General features: G+C 35.1%; 1 protein-coding gene across 1 annotated transcript in view; it reads right to left on the bottom strand.

Annotated features, from left to right (window-relative positions):
• Window positions 1-23,294, bottom strand: part of LOC128999846 (scavenger receptor class B member 1) — a 160,028-nt gene extending 136,734 nt beyond the window's left edge. The window contains exon 1 of the mRNA XM_054426555.1: window positions 23,143-23,294. The gene's annotated coding sequence lies outside the window, so the exon portion shown is untranslated. The remainder of the gene's footprint in view (window positions 1-23,142) is intronic.
• Between the last annotated feature and the right edge of the window lie 247 nt (window positions 23,295-23,541).

Genomic DNA, 23,541 nt, shown 5'->3' with positions numbered 1-23,541 from the left:
TCCCTTTGCTACACACTGGTTGTTGTCACTTGGTGGTCGATTATACGGAAAACAAGTTAGTATTGCGGCTTGAAATCGATTACAAAGTCACTGTGGCGGCCACTTATTTAGGTATATGGTTGTGCTCTGTTTAGTTTGGGGTTTAGAATAGTTAGATTCCGTTCGTTTAGTTTATGATATCTACAAAGAATGTAAATATTTATTTACAAACACAAAGGCTGTGATATTGTGCTATCTGTTAAGGTGAAAATTAAAACAAAGACGTCAATGTGCATTAGCAATTTTTACCGTGTGTTCAGAAGAATGTAAGTTCTACCTCTTGTTTGGCATTATCATAAACTAAACTAACCTAACCTAAACACCTCAGTGCATTTTAAGAAAGTGGTGACTCTCTTTTTGAAAAGACCCACCACAGTAAACATCAACAACTAGAAACTGTCCAACTGATAATTTTGCTATTCCCTCTAAAATCTCCATGTCGTAAGGTTTCGTTGATATGTCATACGTTATTGCTTTTCTCCTGTGGATGACTAACACTATAGCCTTCCACACATTTTCCACAGCAGTAGAGTGGACTGCGCTACTTGGCTTTGTCCTAGGAAATACCAAATGGTTCTCCTGGACCTTGGAGCAGTCAACAGCTCCTCCTAGGTTTATGATCCTCCTCAACCTCGTGCTACATCCATCATGTGTCACGTGACCCTGCCCTAGGGACATCGAGGAGTTGATATTCCGACATACTAACGACCTGCTCAAGCCTGTATCGTACATCAGATTTGTTGAGGTGCTTCCAAAGGCAGTACTCAGTTGTATTAAATATAACGTATATCTTAGGTGGGTCTAGTACAAAAATTTGGAAGTTGGACCTGCAAAGAATTTTGAATGGTAGGCAGTCACAAATAAGGGTGTTAATCAATGTCCAAAGCTTATTACAAAGTACACTCTTTAATCAAAGGAATATCTAACATGAACAAAGAAGATTTCCTCTAAGATTTTAGTGTATTGAAGTAGGAGGGTGAGCAAATGAAGTCTAAACATAAACAGTATCTCTTTAATGATCATATATTTGCCGAGGAGCACTATTATTTAATTGCTGGTGTTTCATTTATCCTAAGGTCTAAGTCATTATTTTACCGAGGTTCTGTGAGTAACTACAATGCATTCAAGACTAGCTAGTCCACACTATTGTACGATCAATTTGCTCTCCTATACTCAAAATGGATAAATGATAAGTATTTCGCCCAAGTTGACTCCCTAAATAAGACTTTTATCCAGCATCCAGTTCAGACCTCTACCTCATAAAGAACGATTAGTGGACGGCCAGAACTAGACGCGCCGGTTTTTGAGTTTGGAGTTCGTTGACTCTAATGCAACTATGTTGCAACACTTGGTATTCCCAAGGTAAAGTTGTTCAACACAATATTCGAATAAATATCTTTCGTTGACACATACCCGTATTTCTGTAACAGCTCTGTATCGTCCTTGTAGTAGATGTATCCTGGGTCATAAACTAGGATAGAGCTATGACGGAAAATTGTGTGAGTATTAAACAGCTCTGATGGCCAATCATTGGATAACCCCTATGATTGTATGTTTCCGTGCTCTAGTCTGAAAGGAGCTAGTCTTCATAACCTTGATACCAAGTTCAGATTTTCTCGACTCCCTAACACCTAGTCCAGCTGTATAAGGGGAATATCCCTGAACATAAATATAGCACCTTGCTAACCATAGGGTGATTTTTAATAACAAAAGATTGTCGTTAAGAGTAGAAACTATAAATGAGTTCAGGTATTTTCCCTTTCCCAATCCTAGATTCATAATTATGAGAGTAAAAGTTGTGTAAGGAAAGTTTTGGTTTTATACCTATCTTGTCTCTTGGTTAGACACTTTTTTACTTGAACATTTAAAATGTTAAATTCATAATGTTTTCTCAAAGACTATTAAAAATCTTATTAGGACAAGCAGAATGGGTAAATAGTTATTTACCAGTCAATGAGTCTGTAAGTCGGTATTGCTCCCATCCTTGGTCAGTCATTGATAACTCATTACCTTACTACTAAGGCTGCGTTGTTGACTAGCATAGCTGTTTAAACTGTGTGGATGTTTAAAGTGATCATTATTTTAATTATTTACAACAACAAAAACAAAAGGAAAAATCAGTTAGTTTACAAGGAAAAATACAAAATTAGGACAAAACTTGGCAGGTGACTACGGAGGTGATGTGAACTCCACCATTTGTCGTCAAGATATTTACGGAGTAGCCTATCCCCTACAACCCTGGCAAAAGTTTTCCCCTGAGGATGCTGTGTAACGTGGCATTTAGATACCTCCTTAAAAGCCATGCAGCAACCATACTCGATTATTAACTCATATATATTAAACTAAATTAACCTGATTCGAAACACCACTTCGGGGCATTTATTCATTTCCTACTCTTGTGCCAAATCAAACAAACATTAATCTAGAGGTTAAAATACCTTTAATCCGTCAATGTGATCAATGTCACCGATGAGCGGCGACCGGTTTCAGCCCAGCTGTGGGGCCATCATCAGGCGATGAAGGAACATAAATATCACTCCGAAGAGGTCGTCATAAAGTCTATAAATACGTCACGAGAAACAACACATAGATACATTATTTACAAACACACGTGTGGCCAAAAAATAACTGCGCGGCGGACGGTACGTGTACATTAAGTTGCTAGTCCAGACTATTACCGTCAAACAAACACTCTGATAACGTTTTTATCCACTTCACTACCTATACCCGGTTATCAATACCAGTAGAGTTTCGGCATTCCAATCACGGAGTTTCTCAAGTATGTTTAATTACGTACAATCGGTTCCGCACTACCTAGACCTTGCCGCTGATTAGCCATGCTAGACCCCTTGTACAGCTGTTTTATATGGGTCAATGCTGGCAGTAATTACCATGTGAGCTATTTACAAAAGCTTTAATTGCAGGTGACGTGAGTGTTCTTTGAATTTTACTTATATGGAGGTAACAGAAAATTGTTTCTTAAGTAGAACCTTTAATATTCAATGGTAGAACCATATGCTGGATAAAAGTATTTTTTAATTAAGAGTTGTGGATGGTTATGACAATTTTGCTTTAAGTGGATGGATTTTGTTCAAGTTGGAAGGAATAGTTTTTGGGTAGGTGAGGATATGATACATTTATTTGCTCAACAGTTACTCTATTTTTATATATATATCTTTTCATACTCAAGGTGGAATAATTCATTATAATAGTATCAGCAGTTGAAATGTATCAAAATTGTTATTACGGCAAATTCTTAACTAGAAAATGCTAAAACATGTCATGGAACATTTCACATTCTAACCAAAAATAAATCTTTCAGAGAAAACAACAACAACGACGAGTAATAACAAAACTCTAATAGATCTACGTGACGTAACGATAGACAAATTAACAGTTAACTGCGTAGTACAATATTAAAGTTGACATTTACAGCGTTTTTCCACACGATTCATTACTGTGAAGCAACCTGTGTACAAAATAACCAAGGCCACGGTCATGATAGTATAACACCTTTTTAGAAATACCACCGGTGTATTTAAACTCAACAAAGGATAGGTACTATTGTGCAGGGTCATTTTTAATAGTATGATATTTAAACCGTTCCTAAAATGTATATTCCTCCATAATAAACTTCAGAGAGCAAATATCCCCCTTTCTCGTCGATAAACTTTCGTAGTAGGTCCTAAAACCTGTTATTTAGTTCACTCATTCACAATAATCTTCAAGTATTCTTTCTATTAAAATTAAAATCGGAAAATAAAATAAAATAAATTTATAAACACATAAATTGTGGAATAAAACTGAATTATTTCAATCACACGGCAAACAAGCTAGTTAGAACCTTTAAATAATGTTTGAACTTTAAATAGCAACTCATTCTATCTCCAACAGCGGTGTGGAACGATTTTTAAAATATTTCCAAACACCGACAGAAGTGACATTGGTCGATAGTTGGTGAGGTCTGCTTTATACCCTCGCCGTCCTTTGTTACACCCTGGCCTACTTGTATGCTGATTGGTTTTTATCACTGTTAGATCACTATTATCACCTCGTTATCTGATAGCTACTGAGTATACAGTTGTTTGTTTATTGTATACTTAGTTCAAGTAGTTTACCTCCGGTCTACCGTAAGTATCCCGGTAGTGAGATGGTATGGGTTGAAGGTTTCAGATAAACTGCCTTTATTACGAGGATTACTGCGTAGACTAACGTTTTGTTCGTCTTTCTATTTTAAGGACTTTTAAGGATTTAAATGTACATAGTTGATACTAGAAAACTAAGGTGATGGTAAAACCTTCCTTTTCCATTATGATAAGTGATGTTTCTAAGAACAGTATGAAAATGAGTATAATTTACTATACATAAGGGGGTTTTTCACATAAAGATGTACAAAATTACTATGCAATCTAGCCTTAGAAAATAGAAACTCTTGGAGCCGGCATGTTTACGTCAGTAAGAAAGTCAATCACACCATTGTACCCTCTCATTTAGCTCTAAATATGTAACAATTTATCGCTGTTTTAGAGAGTTAACAACCTACTGATAAAACCCATAAAAAAGGTTTGCAGTTTAACTTACAACTGTTTATCATCAAACGTTAAGTTAATTAACTTCTAGTAATAACAAATCTTATAACGAACAGTACCGGGGGACCGAGCTGTAGCTCGGAATAGCTTATTTCGATTGTACAAGTGATATAAATAGAAAATTTTGGCATGAACATACTCTCTCAAATACTCTCGTATGATGCGATTAAAGCGTAAGTATATTGTAAAAAAACATTATTGTAATACAAGTAGTGGTACTTTGGACCACACCTAACGACCACAGCCAATATATTGAAATTGAAGAGTTCTTTAAAGCTTCGTTTGTAAACGCACGACCGGTAAAGCCCCTTCTCCTAACACGCCATGAACTCTCGGGTATGAAATATTTTCTTCGTAAAGACGCTTGATTATTTGTAGAGTGTTAGACTTGTGTGTCTGTAAACATATTTTTCTATTTTACTCTGATTATGTAAAGTACTATATTCCCTTTGGTTGTATTCCTTTGATTCAAAATTCTTGGCTGTTTTTGGTTTTTTAACGACTTTCTTCATTCAACAGAGCTATTTTTGTATTGTGATTAAGGTTCGGTTTGGAGTTGAAGAAAACACAAATTATTGGCATTTGATAGTAACTGTCAATGAAAGTTGATATACAACTTTGGTATTAATTGTCTAAAATTTTCTACTAGTCCTAGGTTAACGATATTGTGGGCCTTCCTACGTAAAACTAGTTGGCATCCAAGCGAGGCCGAAGCTATCATCAGGTAGTTTTATTGGCCTGGAGAAACTTAATTGGTTCCATCTAAGGTACCCTACTAATATACGTGATCAAATGGTTCTCTTAATAATGTTATTACTCTGTATAACCTTTATCATAATATCCGTACGAATGTAAGAATATTAGTGTTGTATGGTAAAAACAACAGTTAGTTGACCTATTATCATTGACTATACTATAATGGATACTGAAGTAGATGACCTTTCTATATGGACCAGCTGTAGCCAATCTTTTGTTAAAACAGAACGTAGTTGTGTGAGCCAATCACAGAATGCGCTAGTGACTAAAACTATATTTTCTACCTTATTTTGTTGCTGGCCAAGTTGATGGGTCATAACAGTTGCTATAGCTTACAATAAGTCATTCCATTAGTTTGAATTGGTAAAAAAGATTGTGTATTCGACAGAATTCAGTAATTTAGATCAGCGCAATCTGACGGTGGCTCACAGCAACTACGACGATTGTGGTTAAAAAAACTGGCTACAATTTTTTCTATAAATGTAAATGTTAATTATTCATTCCAGATGGAGCAGTACGAGACGCCATAAGAGGGCTCTGTTGTGGTTTTCTGCTCATGCTTATTGAAGGTAAGAAACCTACTATCTTTCTTTAAGAAATATTTACACATATCATCATAGAGAATAAACGGAGGACGGTAAATTGTAGAATTTAATAAAAAAAAAATCGAGATTATCCATTAACCAATCAAAAGTAAAAACACACCATCAGCTACTATGCCAGCTATTTAAATATTGTCATATATAGGTAATTAACTAAACATTATTATAGTTGAATATTACCATTACTCATAATTTGTTTGAATTTTGTTTAGTTGTAGGTATTTTTTACCTTTTATGTTTACATTCTGAATCGTAGGCCCTGATAATGCTCCCAAATATTTGTTTCCTCCTTGGTGTTAGTGATTAGATGAAAAATCAATTGATTAACTAACTCGATTATGCTATATGAAATAATTAAGAAGAATTATAAAATACCGTTTTATATTACTGTACGTGGAAGTGTAAATATTTAGTTTGTGTATAAAGAATTGCATACTGACCACTATATCTTTCTTTACAATAAACAATATAAATAATAAAAGCAGTTTATTGTTGTAATTCATAAATCGTAGCAATGATGCGCCTTCAAACTTTACATATGCTCTCACAGCACTGCGCTGTACTACCAAACGCCGTCCCATAACTGCAGGCGCGCACTGAATCTATCCTACCAGAATATCAACTCATACCATAGATTAAGCATACTCCCTTGCTTAATCTATGATCATACTCTGCTCATCGTAATGATTTAAGTTTTTCAACGTTGAAAGGACAAATATTTTATGAATAATGTCATTGTGTTGAGAAAAATCCAATATCAATAAAATAAAACTGGAGAAATTTTGCGACAAATTATTCTGTACTTGACTACTTTATTTGAATACAGTACTGTACTATGTTTTTCACCACATTTTCCTAATCTTTATGGCCTCTCAATGCATGGATTTTTTTTTTCTGAAAAACAGCCACCTGCTTACGTACTACCATTGATAAAACATACAGTACTCCCAATCTATGGTACTACTACAGGCAAGTAAATATTTAACTCTTTTTTTGCCACACTGGTCTGTTTAATGGACTTTCCACTCATCATTTTAGTCTGGAAAACAGCTGTTTGCCGCCTGCTTCAACTAGAGTATCATTAGTACTATTGTACTGTATTTTTTTTAGACGCTAGCTGGTTATTATTATAATACGCCATTAAGCATGGATAATTAATTATCGCCGTAACAAAACTTACAAATCAAATAAAATTTACATTTGCACAGAAATTGTTGCATTACGATTGACTCAAAAATGAAAACTGAATATGTAGAATGAAAAGTTTTGATACTACGAACTCTAATACCATAATTACAGCGAGTGGTTGAAAACGACAATATAACCTTTCAGACTCGCCTTAGGCTCGCTGGGGTCTCCGCCCCCAGGGCCCCTTTTTTGTTTGGGGGTACGTGCAGATGAGCCATAGGGTACAGGTTGTTGTCCAGTATTTTTCCTTGCACCTATTTACATTTGGGCCTAGTTTGCATGTAAATGCATGATAATTCTCCATAGGAATACGTTAAAAAACCATTTTTTAATTGAAAATTCCCCATTTTTAATTTGGTTTATTCGGTTAAAATTATAGAATATCGTTTTAGGCACTTTTCTTTCAACGTTGGGAGTATATAAAGTATAAATATATGTACGAAACGTCGATTAAAAAATTAAAAACACGTAAAAAAATCGAGAATTTTCACATTTTTTGTAAGTAGGGCGTTTTTTGAAGGTGAAGGAGGGCGATTTTCGAAAAACGCATAATTGTGTCTTGTAGACAATTTCATTCCGAACCTGCGATATTTCCTCAAATCGAATCTAGCTCTTACCGTTTTCGAGCTACAGCCGTAAAAAAGTGTTTTTTCAAAAATGGTGATTTTAATGTAATTTTTTTTGGGGGGGGGGTTGAATTTTGAAAATGAGGTTTTTACGAATGTATCGTACGCCACTTGTCCATAATGTGTTCACCATACTCGTCTGTTTAACCCATTTACCAACCTAGTAACTTGCTTTTTCAATTAAATTACGTTAAAAACATATTTAATTTAGTATTTAATCTCTAAACACGAATTTGTATTGTTGTTCTTTGAAGGTTGACGTTCTTAGCTAATTTATTTTATTCGTTGTACTATAACAAATTAACCATTTCTTGGTATTTACTATTTTGTGTGGGTAGTGTTGTGGTTTGTTTGGCATTGAGTGTATTTAATTTTCGTCGATTGGTATAACAGACAAGGAAACGATACTTATCCTGTTGTCTGCGATGATATCCAAGGTCATTAATAGAGGACAATATTAGACTAGGGCGGTGGTGACGTCCTGTAATCCAGGTACTAGGAGGTCACGAATTGTGGATATTTATAGGCATGCACTGTGGATACGATCCTCCCTGGTGTGGATTAACGTCCGCACTAGTGAGTACTACGACTATCCGCAGCACTAACCTGATAATTAGACCAATTCGTTAATACCAAGATGAAAATGTAGTTCGGATTCCACTATAAACTGTAGGTCCCTTAGTTGTTATTAGCTGTATGGGCTATTAATTAACATTTGTGTCTAAGGCATATGTCGGCCTTAGTTACTAACAAGACTACAAGATCGCGCCACTCATCATACACTCATCTCCATTCATACTTGGCTTAAAATACCTACTTTGTATGGTCGCCATTTCATTGAAAAGTAAAATATTAGTACAATAACTCTGTGTAAAATCTGTTAAACCTTAGTTTCTTTTAGGGTAACGAAAAGCATACGGAAGTAGTTTTAAGGTCTCCATCGTTTTTTGCCCTCTAGAATCTTCCTTCCTTCTACCACATTTTTCCACTAAGACCGCGAACATTAATTCTTGGACCTGGCTCAAATTATTCCTACATAATTAGTATTCGTATTTTGAACAAAATCATCCAACTATTAAATGTCTTTTGCGAAACATTCTAATTTTTTGTGTACAAAGCAGATTCCGGAATCCACCTGATTCCCTTCAGATGTCTTGCGGCTTTTCAGGAAACGTCTGGGATATAGTAGCTTTCAGGAAACGATTGGCGAATCCAGTGAATACTGTATAAACAGCTGACTTAGCTGCTGGGTGCAAACACCAAGTAGTCGACCTTCGGATCCGATGCGATATATCGTTGTAGAATACATAACTAGTCGATATACAAAAGTACCGTATTACGGGGTTCGATATTGTATGACAAGACTGATTTATAGTCTAAAAGAATCACTACTATTAGTTCTAACATTGTTGCGCTAAGCAGGGTAATACTATTTCGACAAGACGTTTTAAAGAATAAAATCGTGTGCTCCCGCTATCTCCGCGTTCCGCCAACTCCGAACCCAAATCTGTCCCGCCACCTCCGAATTCTTGAGTGACCCTTATAATCCCGTCACTGCCTGCGTTGTTAGCTGTCATTGCATCCACGGCTGCGAAGCCCCGTGGATGGAAGATTTAATGAAAATTCAACCCGTGGGTTAGGTTAGGTTAGGTTAGGATAGGACGGAAAGTCTTAACGCATGTAGTAACAAAAATTACTAAATTATTGGACACATTATTACATTATTGGAGGATTATAGGGGTCACTCTGAAATTCGGATGTGGCGGGACACGGAGATGGCGGGACGCGGAGATGGCGGGAGGTAACCACACCATTCGTGAATGGTGTGGGATGAACTTGAATGAGTTCGCGAACCATCATGATCGGACGATGGGAACGGGGTTTTACAGAGCGGGGGGCTTAGGGGTAAAAAATGGGCTTTCTAATTTTTGACCCTCAAAATATAAAATTTCCCAATTTCTCTTAAGACATTTTTAAAGAGCTTTAAAAACAAATAATTTAGTATAAGTAAGTGCTTTTGTACGATCATTTTAGTAACAGAGAAAATAAAAAAATTGTAAATTTAAAATTCCCATGTTATTATTTTGGTGAATATCGTAAAATGTTGTAGTTTGCTTGTTTATGGATATATTTTGATCAAATTTGGCAAATTTATTTATTGTATACTAAGCTATTAATACTTTTACTAACAAACCCACTCTAATAGTTTCCTTGGAGCAGCAAACCTAGGTACTCGTTAAACCGAATGTTATTTAAATAGATTTAATTAAAAATCAATTAAGAAAAATGGAAATTCGATCAGTCGGCAGGTTTGCTGCGGTGGGGGTATTTTCAACTCTTTTTGTCAAACAACTTGTCACAGTATTGTGCAAATTTGCATGTAACTATGTATGAATAAATAAATATAGAAACAGATAAAAAAACGTCAATCAACAGTTGAATGATTTGCCCGACTAAATTAAAAGTATCTACCAATGTCAGGACAACACGAAACACACGCATTTTGTGGGATTAAAATATCATAAATATAACTTGAGATTTACATTAATCTATACTTCTAATATACATGATATTATGGCGTAACGTCAGAGTTGCGGAAGGAAAAATATCATAAGCAAAACATCTCTCATTAATCAAGGTAGGATTGAGATATGTTACTGTAGTTTTTCAGCCAACAATTTAATTCATTGATGTATGTATTAACTCATATTCCCACTTATAACTATTTCATCATTATGTTTATAGTTAGACGTTACATGTTGTAACTATTCAATATTTATCATACAGGTTTCTTAATCAACAATCATGTAACCTGTGCCTGTTATAACAACTAGTATGACATCACACTTCATTTAGTGCTTTATCTTCGTGTAAAACGATATGATCTAGTTCTATTATTTTTTTATTATTTAAAATTCCTAGATATCGAATAATGTCTCTGTGTTATGATAAATAGTCGATGACGGTCTGATGTAGAGGAAGGATGTGAGGAATTTATATTTACTTATAGCTTTGACTATTGATATAATAAATATTTCTCAAGAAAATAGTTCAATACCAACATGTACTTTTATCAGCTGACAGAGCTGTTATTCCTGTACATAAAACCCCCTTTTAGTGAATAACAAGAGTCCTATCCTGATTCCTAATTACTTTATACTTTTATACTTTATACTTTTCTTTGAAATGGTGACCATACAAAGTAGGTATTTCCAAGTATGAATGGAGATGAGTGTATGATGAGTGGCGCGATCTTGTAGTCTTGTTAGTGACTAAGGCCGACATATTCCTTAGACTAAGCTGTTAATTAATAGCCCATACAGCGAATGGTGACTAAGGGACCTACAGTTTATAGTGGAATCCGAACCACATTTTTCCTTGGTATATACGAATTGGTCTAGTTATCAGAATAGTACTGCAGATAGTCGTAGTACCAACCCGTGCGGACGTTAATCCACACCAGGGAGTGTCGCATCCAAAGTGCATGCCAATAATTATCCACGATTCGTTACCTCCCAGTAGCTGGATTACAGGACGACGCCACCCGTCCCAGTCTTGGCAGTACTTCACTATCAAATATAAGAAAGAACCATGAGCATTACAGTAGTTTATAATCTTTAAAACTCTTATTTCTTGTTTCTTATTGTGTTATCACTAAAATATGAATAGCCTACATGTGAACTTTTAGCGTGAATGTTAAAAACTAAAATCTCTTCACTTTCCTTGAAATTAGACAACCATTTGAGGTTTTTTTGGATTAAAGACCTATTATTTTACTATTGAGGGATCCCTAAGCATGTTGTGGTTTCCAAGCCACCGGGTCAGCTCACATTTCACAGCGTAGCTGGAGCAGGTTGAAGGAAAACGTTAAAAACTCAATGATGAAAGTCTGGAGTCCCTCAAAGATCTGACCACACCCATTTAACCAGCCACACCCCTCTCACAAAAAATTTTAATTAGCAACATTTCGGTTGTTTTACCAATGGGGTGAAAAATAAAACTTTTGAATTACAAATAAACACACCCTCTTAACCCAATTCCCATAGAACCATCAGCCTGGCTCAAAAATCAAATGAAGAACGTCCTAATTTCCAAATCAAACATTTTCTTGCTTGGGTCCGAATTTCACGAACATCATATATACTATTATAAAATTGAGGTGGTGTCTGTCTGCCTATCTAGGCAGCTGTCACGACTAAAATACTAAACCGATACATCCAAAATTAAGTACAAAGATAGGCCACGTATTCAGGAATGTCATAGGCCTATTTACCTCCCTAAGTTCCTCTACGCCCTTGGACAATGAATACACAAACTATAGTTTGTGTATTCATTGCCTTGGAAGTCCAAAGTTTTGAGGCAAGGTTTTCAAAAGTAAATACTAATTGGTCTCCATGGAAGCATGAGAAAATTCACAATATTTACCTTAGCGTTGATTTGTTTAGTAAATTTGTAAAGTTGTTTAGTAAATGTAAACAATCAGACCCGCCAAATGCTCATTTCACAATTACCCAGCTGATTCAAAGAAATGAAATATATTTTACAAAACTAAGGTAAACGCACCAGTAGCTGACAGTATAAGAAACTATACGCACTTAATAATCCGTGGTTTTGAATAAATAGGAACTAAAGAGAAATTACGGATTTTATGTGATTCTAAATTTAGTGTAGTTTTCAAATTTGTCATACAAAAAGGGTTTTTTTAATATATTTTATAACATTTTTAAACTTAATTCAACCTTTGTACGTGTTCCAGTGGCTGACAGTGAAAAAAGTGCTTGTACCAGTAGCTGACAGTCAGTTGTCCCAGTAGCTGACACTGGAACTATACATGTACTAGCTGCTAAACCTATGGGTTTTATAATTTATAAGACGAATAAAATCTAACTTAATAATTAAATTATAAAATCATGTAAAACGTTATTAAGAAAATTTATTTTACATATTTTAAAATAAAAAATATTTACATTAAAAAAATATATATATTTTTTATTTATATTAAAAACATATATACATTTTTTTAGATAATTTGGCTTATTAATTAAAAAATTGAAATCATTTTATAAAAATGTGAGATCACATAAATTATAAATAGCATGCAAATTTCGATGGGTTAAACCAATTTAATATTGTGCAAGTAGCAAATATCCCCTGTCAGCTATTGGAACTTGTATGGCTTTTGTGTACCAAAGCCTGACATTGATATAATTTTTAATCCAAATCCCCTAACACCCCAATTTTATCATGAAATTGTCAACAAAGGTATAATTGATAAAAATAATGAGCCTAATCATTAATACTATTTAAGAAATTTAGCGAAATGACTAAAAACCAAACTTACCTTCTTAACAATTTCATTAAGGGAATCGACTAAATGTGTTGTGTACAGACAGGGTCGCTTTCAAACCACCACCATTCAGCGAGTATGGGCTAAATTTCACTGATTTTTTTGTAAACAAATCAAGAATAAACATATGTTGTTCTAACAATGCAATCATGTGTAAATATTTTTAAGAGACCACATTATAATGTAAAGAAACTCAAACTGTCAGCTTCTGGAGCACTGTCAGCTACTTCATAAGGTAGGATTATTAAATAATTAGATTAAATTTTAATTTAAAACTTTGTGATAGACTATTTATTCCAAATCCATTTAAATTATAATGAAACTGATTTTTCTTTCCGTTGCGAAGAACGGATACAGCAGTTAGTTTAAAGCGTTCATGCTTGCAAACACACAAATTAGTACGAAAGGTCGGTTTGTTACGCATTTCGGGGCCCAACTAGCTGGGTAGCTGAGTGGTTAAAGATCTCACCTGGCAACCATAAGATTGCCGGTTCGATCCTGAAAAAAGGGCAGTAGCTTTTTGATAGTTCGAAACTTTACCCAGCTGATCCTGATCATTGTGCTTTAATGATCCTAGCTAATAAACAGCTGATAAGTTTGTAACAAAGCTACAGAGATCATCACACTTCATTCTACACTCGTCCTTCACTCATATCTTGGTTATAATACGCGCCTAGGTGGCGCCCCCCTCTAATTGGTAAATATAATAATAAACCGAACTCGTGGAGTGGTTGTAGGTCCTCTTACCATGAGACCTGTGGTCATCGTTATGTATAAGGACATTTGCAAAAAGTAATTCGAGTCCAACCCGAACTCGATTCGCCACTTCCTATGTAGCGCCAGCTCCACTGACCGAGGACGTCCAGTTTTGTACAGATAAATCCAAATCCACTTCTCTAATTAACGTAATTGGTTGAGTTGCTCTTTATTCACTGATCAGGACCCTTCACTATCTTAACTGTAACATTTGCATTCGTGACTTGTGCTGAAAATGTATTTGTATGATTTTAATTTGTTCTTGATGTTGTACTAGTATTAAAAAAACTCCTAAGACTTTTCAACAAAAATATAGTTTGTGTGGATTTTCAACAAAAATATTGCTCGTGTGGATTAAAAAAATATAGTTCATGTGGATTTTTAACAAAAATATAGTTCGTGTGGATTTTTAACAAAAATATAGTTTGTGTGGATTTTTATTAGAACCAATCCATGCGTTAACGAAAATAATCAATGAAATGTATAGTTTTAGACTATTTTGTGTTATAATAGTTTACGAAACTGAATCCACCCCACTACTACATAGAGTAACACCTTACATAGAGTAACACGGTACATAAAGTAACACGGCACATAGAGAACGGCACATAGAGTAACACACTACATAGAGTAACATTCTAAATAGAGTAACACCCTACATAGAGTGACACACTACATAGATTATAACTCGTTGTTAATAACACGGCTTTTTCAATTGTATATTTTTCCTTAATTTTCAACCATAGAAGGAAAAAATATGATCATCAATATTTACTACGCTGAAAAAAGATTGTTGTAAATTGATTGGGTTTAATTTGAATGGCAAATACTATTAGGGTGAAAATGAAAATGAAGGTTGAATATTTAATAAAGTTTCTATAAGATAAAAACCGTTTTGTAAACTTTCTTATTGCAAATAAAAACAAGTGTCTTCCTCTTCATTAAATAAAAATTGACTACAAAAAATGCGCTTGTCAGTAGAGGAATACTAAACAAACTATCAAAGTTAGCCAATGTAAAATTAAACGATCATTAGTTTAATTATAAATAGTGTGTTAATTTTATTATACTTGCTTTATTAGGTGGTAAGAAAAGTTGCCTTTTGTAATCTGCAGCTGAGTGCATGAATTTATTTAAAGCGAATGAGTTATGGCCAATAAAAGCATAATTGTAAGTTAGTCCTAATTATAGTCTAGAAACGTCATTAATAAAACAAATAGTATATAATTTTTGCTCAATTATATCATTATAAGGATGATCATTATAAAGCCTGATCCGAATAACAAAATTCCATTGAACAATACAATCGTTATGTTTAATTTCCAGTGTGAAATTTTAGTTTATTGTTTGATTAACTGTAGACAATGGCTTTTAGTTATGAATAAGTATAGATACAGGGTGGAGCGCGGTAATTTGCTTATTTGGGAGTGGAATAAAAAAATTATGAACATGTAGAAACTTAATTTTATATTTCACTTACATTGAACAGTAATGGAATTTACAAATTATTTTGTTTTAAATATTATATCTGGCAAATGTTGACCTTCCCGATCCACACACTGCTGCATACGTTTTCTGAAGTTCTCATGCACTTTTTCAAGCATGTCGACTGGTATTCTGGCAATCTCAGCAGCAATATTGTTCCTTAGGTCTTCCAGGGTTTTGGGACGGTTGCAATACACCTTGGACTTCAGGTAACCCCAAAGGAAAAAATCGCATGGAGCTAAGTCTGGTGAGCGTGCCGGCCAGTTCAGATCACCATTGCGAGAGATGAGCCGTTCAGGAAACATTTGCCTCAAAAGATCAATGGTAACTCTCGCTGTATGTGCAGTGGCACCATCTTGTTGAAACCATGTATCCTCTAATTGCATTGCCTCAAGTGCTGGATGGAAAAAATCCTGCAGCATAGTTAGGTAACGTTCGGCATTCACAGTTGCCGGAAAAAAGTAAGGGCCAATGATGCCTACTCGTGATAAGGCGCACCACACAGTGACGCGGTCCGAATGCAGAGGTCTCTGATGAACTTCTCTGGGGTTTGTGTCACTCCAGTACCGCATGTTTTGCTTGTTTACACACCCACTGAGATGAAAATGTGCCTCATCAGAAAAGAACACAATTGCGTCACGAGGTATAGTTGCAAGCATGTCTTCACAAGATGTTCGTCGTGTCAAATAATCCCGTGCTGACAATTGTTGGACCACACACATTTTATATGGGTGGAAATGCAGTTCACTATGGAGAATCCGGTGGAGAGAACGCCTTGAAATGCCAAGAGCAAGTGCTTGCTTCCGAGCAGAGCGTTTCGGTGATTGCAATACTGCTGCTCTAACTCGTTCGATATTTTGTGGTGTTGTAACACTCCTCGCAGGTCCTCTTCGTACAGATGACACATTCCCTGCTGTCCTGAATGCATTCACCCAATTCACAACTGATTGCCGTCCAGGAACACGTCCGCGTGGGGAAACAGCGAAACGCAAACGGAAAGCACGTTGCACTGCAATTACCGAGTAGTTATTTGAAAAATATGCTTCAACACAAAATGAACGCTCCTCACGTGTCCACTCCATGATGGCAACTCAAAATGAGCTGAAGACAAACTTCCGGTCAGTCACAACAATCATCGCCCACTTCCGCCTCTTTTTGACTAACAGTGCTGCCAACCACCTGCAACTCAAAATAGCAATTTCCCGCGCTCCACCCTGTACTTCATAAATACACGCAGGAGTAATTAAGAGTTAGTTGTTGGGCTGTTCTTTATTCGATTTAACCGTGATTATTGCTCATTTCCCCAACTAAATTCATTTATTAATTCTAATCCTGAAACAGAAACTTGACATGTTTTAAGTCAATTACTATGAAGAATGGCAGCTAAGCCATAATTGTTCATGGGTTTCATCAGCTAGTGTATTATGTATGATACGTAACATTTGTAAACTATTTTTTTCTCTGGAAACAAACTGATGAGAATTAAAAAATAATTTGGTTGATTGTGTAATAAATGTTAAAGTTTGAATAATCAAAGCACATTTTTTTAATAACGTTTGCAGCACGTTCAGATTTTCAGATTGTAAAAGTATTTGGTAACGTAATGAGAATAAGGGTGAAGTAGACAAAATTTACGGAATAACCACAGGAAACCACTTGAAAACCACATTTACGTTTTATGTAGAAGTTGTCAAAATACTTATTCCAAAAATTATAAGTATAAAGGCAATAAAACCAAACAATTTGTTCAGTTTGACAAAAAAGGGATTTTGTTGTTAGCACGATAACAAGAGCAAAGATTTTTCAATTTTGATGAAATTTTAGTTCGGAGTAAAAATTGGTTTTCTCATTTTTGACCTTCAAAGCACAAAATTTCCCACTTTCTCTACAGACCTTAAAAAACAAATAATTTAGTATGCCGACTTTTTTTGTACGGTTATTGGTTACAGAGAAAAATAATTAATTTTAAATTCCCATGTTATTCTTATGGAGAATAAGTTAACTGTTGTAATTTGCTTGTTTATGGATATATTTTGATCAAACTTGGCAAATGTATTTATTTTATCCTAAGCTATTATTATTTTACAAAAAAAATAGACTTTGCTACCTTCCCTGTAGCAGCAAACCTAGTTACTCGTTAAACCTATTGTTTTTGAATTCGATGTACATAATTTAAAATAATGAGTCAAATGGAAATTCTCTTAGTCTGCGGGTCTTTTGCGGCTGGCGTATTTACTAATTCCTAAGGTGTATACTATCCGCAACAATAGCACTTTTATGGAAATCAGGAGTGTAACTCCAGGAAATAAAATAAGTACATTGAAAGTTCTAGATCACTTTGATTACGATTCTAATATTGTTTTCCTCTCACATTGTGGCATCAAAGTCAACTATACTATAGCTACCAAGCCACAAACTTAGAACTATACTACTGTAGGAAGAGGGGAGCAAGACATTGCCTCAGCACTTTTTTCCCACGGACCATCGCGTTCTCCCATAACTTAGCATCCTTGGCACTGAAGACGTGCAAATATGCTGGCGCCGGCCGATGCTCTGCTGCGTTAGATATTATAATACCTGTATCTCGATGATTTAATGTGTAGTTTGAATCTATAATTTGAATCATACCTAAAAAGTCACATTACACCATTCTCTGTACAAGATATACCCAGAAATAATTTTCTATACTATTACTCATCACAAAATTCAGTGCGATTGGCAGGGAAGTATAGGAGGTTTCCAGTTTGAGGGATATTGCTCATCAAACGTGTAGATAAGATTCATTTATACAGCAATTATTTGTTTCCATATAAATTCCAATTAAGTTTTAGTATTTAGAATTGTTGAATGGATCTCGGTCTAATTTATCTTCAACAGAATTGACGATTCTTCACATTTGAATAGAAACCTAATTACTTACATTTTTTCTATATACTTGTAAGTTCAAGTTGTTATTAATTTTTTAATGAAGAATTTGCTAATGTTATTCATGGTATGAGCTTTAACTACTGCAAAATGTGCAAAGGATGTGGAATTTATTACAATCGGTATATTTATTTCACATAAATTTAAAGTTGTACTTGATGTAAGTGATAAGGAAGAATACATTTAAATAACACATACATTGAACATGTATAATCCACCCATGACATTATAAGCGTACAAATAAAACATATTCATCCCTATTATTTATACAAGGAGGTAGATGGTGACTCCCATTGAATTTCCTCATTGGTTTTGTTCGCTACCATTTCAAAATATCACATTTTAGTAATACCTCCAAAGAAAGTAGAATTAAGTATTAACTTTAAATCCAATTTTCTGAAATTCCGTTATTCTTTTGATAAATTTTCCTTTGAATAAAAAAGTTAAATCTTTGATGGAATTCAGAATATTTTAAACAAAACTGTAGACCGGAAGTGACTCTAGTCTTTGTGTGACAAGGTAAATTATATGGGATGACTTGACTGTATGTATGACGATCTTAAACAATGACAAATGCGCATGCCTAAGTAGGCACTTCTTACCGTCTCTTATGATAGACCATTCATTATACCGTGAACATTATACGCTTTATTAAATAGTTGTAAACAATAGCTTCTACTGTATCATGAATAAAGAAATTGCATTGATGTTTAAGTACGAATATAATTCATCCATAAGTTTTAAGTGTTGTAACACTATTCGTTGTTTGTGTAATACCTAGTCATTTATGTGTTGTAAATGAGTATTAATTTTCGATATTTTTCGAAAAGAGTTTATAAGCAGAAAATAATCAATTTAAGTACATTTCAAGCAAGCGGATCATACAACATTTGACTTCTCTTCCGTACAAAAATGAACGAGGTAAAAGATTATACAAATGTATTTCGGTCCAATACATTAAACATTTTACATGTTAGGTTTAATGTTAGGATAACCTGTATATTACCTGCCACCTTTTCGTCTTATATTTTTGTTTATACTTAGTTTTCCAATTGTTATGATAACTGACAACAATTTTCTGTTTTTGCGGTCGCGGAAAATATTGCCTCTTATACTCAGCTTATTATCCGGAGTCCACAGTTACTTGGATTTTAGAATAGAGTGACGATTTGAAACGATTTTTTTCTATGAACAGCTGGGTAACTAAGTGATTATAGTGCTCGCCTCGTATCAAAGATCGCTGGTTTAATCCTGAGAAAAGTGAGTAGTTTTTTGATGGTTCAAAACTGGACCCAGGAGTTCTTCATTATTGGGCTTTTGATACATGTTTCTGTCTAAAAAAAACTTCTGGTATTATTCAATAACAAAGCAACACAGATCGTAAACTTTAAAGAGCATTTGTGTTTGTTTCTGAAGGCCTCAATGGGATCTACAGCTCTTTAAAATGAAAATATCTACAACTGTAAATATCAACTTGATATTTCTTTTAGGTTTGCCTACTATTCTGTTGAACTCCATAGTTGTATTTAAGCACACAATTGTGAACATCCCGATAAATTAAAAATTTACCTCTTTGAAGGGGTTTCCTTCAAGCAATAAAGTAGGCATCCGACATCAGGATTATTGCGCATTCCCAAAAATGCAGAGAGACAGTGGCAGTTCTAGGACCTTGTCAAGGGGGGCTACCAGGGGGCTTGGGGGGTGTGGAGCAGAAATGTAAGTGGAAATTTTCAAAGCCGTTTGGTGACTTTCTAAAACCATTTTTAACACCTAAAACCGTGCCCAATTGTCCATAAACTCCCATTTCGAGTGTTGTTTGTCATGAGCAAATAGACGTTTTTAAACTTAGGCTATGAGGATTGCATTAATGAATTTCACACTTTAGACTACGGCCATATCCTCCTAAAAGCCGTTGGGTGACTTTCTACATCCAGTTTTAAGTCTAGAACTGTGTGCCAAACCTCCCATTTTATAACGGCTAGAACTGTGCCCAATTGTCCTAAAACCTTCTATTTCACCGGTTCTATGTCATGCAAGCAACTAGACACGTTTTTTAAGCTTACGTTTTCTCCCTTTCATAGATCTGTCACAATATCTATTGTATCGAATTCCGTAACATCATTTACTATATAAACTTTGACACTAGTGTTTATATAGTCAATTGTAATAGACTAGTGCTAACGCTGATTGCTGATTGATGCCTGTCTAAAGTTAGTGGCTAGCATACAATTTGACAACTAACTATGGAACATCAAGAAATCAGCTGTTTAACCGTCCTCGGCGCTCGCCTTTACCCTAGCATGTCAACAGCTGATTGCTGTAAAAATTGGATGATGCGTACAACTTTCCTGAGTGTAATATTGTTTTATTCGTTGTGCTATTGTCCACAAAGTTTATCTATGTGGAACTTAATACTACTCCTGTCATCGCTTATTAAAATTAATAAAAACTACATTGATGTCTGTTTTATCACATAGCGTGTTTTAAGGACGAAATGTAAATTAGTTAAATTTATTTTTCCAGGGTCCCAGGGGGGGTATTTAGCCCCTGAAGCCCCCCCCCTGGAACCTCCACTGCACCTATTATAGAGCTATGCTAAAACTGGGAACGATGAAACTGCCCCCGATATTTTAGGTACGTTTTAAATGATGAAACTACCCCGCTCATTACAGAGCATCAAAAAGGGTAACCTCGCCATACCAAACTGCTGAAATTGCCCCGAACGCCCGGCCAGGTAGGGGACGCTACGGGTCTGGGGAAAAAGGGAATTATTGTTGTCCCTGCGTTCTGTCAATGACTGCATTCTTCTAAAAACTACCACCAATATTAGGAATTACTAGCTTATTTTAGGCTAGATTAGATTAGGTAAAGGTTAGGATAGGTTACGTTAGGTTAGGAATTGGTACAGAAAAAGTAGGAAAAGCAGTCGAAGGCAGTCCTAGAGATTGCTGCCACTGATAGGACACAGGAACAAAAATAATTCTCTTTTTTCCCCAGTCCCGTAGCGACTACCTGGCCGGGCGATCGGAGCAATTTCAGAATTTCTAGTCTTGCGAGGTGACTCTTCCTTCTCTTTAATGAGCGGGGCAGTTTCATGTTTCTAAGTACCCAAAATGTTGGGGCAGTTTCACTACGCCCCTAAAATTAAGCCATATAACATTAAGCCGCGTTTATATGAGGGCAGTAGAGCAGACAGGTTACGGGGCAGGTTAATCGTCTCTAATGTATTTCAAGTTCTTTTAGGCAAGTTACCGGCGGCAGATCAATTAGAATGTCCATACTTTTTTCTATGTTTTTGACTGTGACTAGTAATGTTGAATAAGTCTAATATGCCTATATTATTCCATTTAAGGGCAACAGTGTTTTGGGTAAATGATTTCAAAACTGAATCCCAATGTGTGAAACATATTCTTAAATTAATTGTACTCGCTGGACAACGTATAGTAATGATAGTTCTTTATGACTAAAATTTTACAGGTTTCCGCATTGCAATGACAAATAATATTAATTAGTAGAATTTAATACAATATATAAATATTTTACATTTGGATTAAGATGTAGCTTTACATCAAAATTATTTTACCTGTCTGATTAAGAACACAACAAAAACATACCTGATAAAGCAATTGCGAGTTTAAAAAGCGTTTGGGTTTGATTTAACGTTTAATTATTGGCTATATGCATTTTTTGTCAATATTTTTTTTCTTTTTACAAACAGCAGACGGCCTAGAAGTTGACTTAAATCACCTTTTCATGAAATTGTCTAGCGTTTGATAGGTCGTTAACGGTTAGCATTCATCTTCTTGATTTAAAAATTTAAAACTTTATTCTGCTAGTAGGAGTCAAGTGTTACATTTTTATCTATACTATTATAAAATCGAGGTGGTGTCTGTTTGTCTGTGCAGCTGTCATGACTAAAATACTAAACCGATACAGCCAAAAGTAAACACACCGATGGTCCACATATCTAGGAATGTCTTATCCCTATTCACTTCCACGAGTTCCTCTCGGGCTACGCCCCTTTGATGTGTAAAGTTTTGAGGTGAGGTTTTCAAATGTAAATATTAATTGGTCTCCGTAGGAGCATAAGATAATTCACAATATTTGTATACCTTTGTGTTGACATTTTAATGTAAACAATAAGTACTGTTGAATGCTTATTTGACAATTTCAGACAGCTGATCCAAACAAATAAAATATTTTACACAATTTTTCTATAAAAGTATGTCATTGATTATGGAATTAAAGAAAGATTCTATAACCGTTAGTTATGACAATTATGTAATTGATACATTTTAATGTTAAGAGTAAGACAACTCAATGTAGGTCATACTTTTTTGTATAAATTTGGTGACTTTTTGTTAATAAATTCGAACTACTTTACAAGTGTTTTGATTAGGCGGTATAGTACATCTTCCCGTTGCAAAGCACGGCTACAGAAGCTAGTACAGTAGTTGATAAATAAGCTTGATTTAAAATTCGTTACGTAATGTAGAACATCGAGTTAAATGAACGGAGTGTGACTATTACTTAACCAATAATGCAGTTTTCAATAATTTGGTGCGTTATAGCATTGTAAATATTTACAAACCCAAAAAATCCAACTCCATAAAAAAATTCGTATACATTAATATTACTGTATATGATTGAGTGGCTTATTATAGGGTCTATAACTAAAGTGTATATAGATGTGTACCTTCTCAAACAAAGGATTTTTTTAAATCACTTATTTTGAGATTGTATTCAATTTCCAATGAAAATGTAAAAAGGACATTTTAATAATAGGCGTAATTTGCACAAATATTACAAATATGTTAAACAGTACTCACAATTAGCCACGTATCCAAAAACAAAACCCACTTCTCACTTGATCACAGGGACGAGGATAAGTTCAACAAAATCAGCTGGTCGCACTGAAAATTTCCTACCGGTGGCAAAAAACTGTTCGACCACGATTAGGTTTAGATGTGCGAATGATCTGCGGGAGATTCAGCAAGTGCAGGGTAGAGGCAGAGTAGAGGGAGGTAGAGGAAGGACCAAGGACAGGGCAACCTTGGTCTCAGGAGGCGCTGAGCGGCGCAGCACCAGCCAACAGGGATATTTGGTAGGATAAGTTGGTCGCACTCCTCAGGATCGTTAGAATATGTAAATTGAAATTATATTTGTGGTTTAAATTGTCCTTCGTTGTTGCAGTGGCTAAAGCTGTTTAGTACTCATGACAGCAAGTC

Source organism: Macrosteles quadrilineatus, unplaced genomic scaffold (genome assembly GCF_028750875.1).
Source record: "Macrosteles quadrilineatus isolate MER2022 unplaced genomic scaffold, UCM_ALF_1.0 Scaffold_8__2_contigs__length_117827958, whole genome shotgun sequence".
Classification (NCBI taxonomy): Eukaryota; Metazoa; Arthropoda; class Insecta; order Hemiptera; family Cicadellidae; genus Macrosteles; species Macrosteles quadrilineatus.
This window is presented reverse-complemented; position numbering and strand designations above follow the sequence as displayed.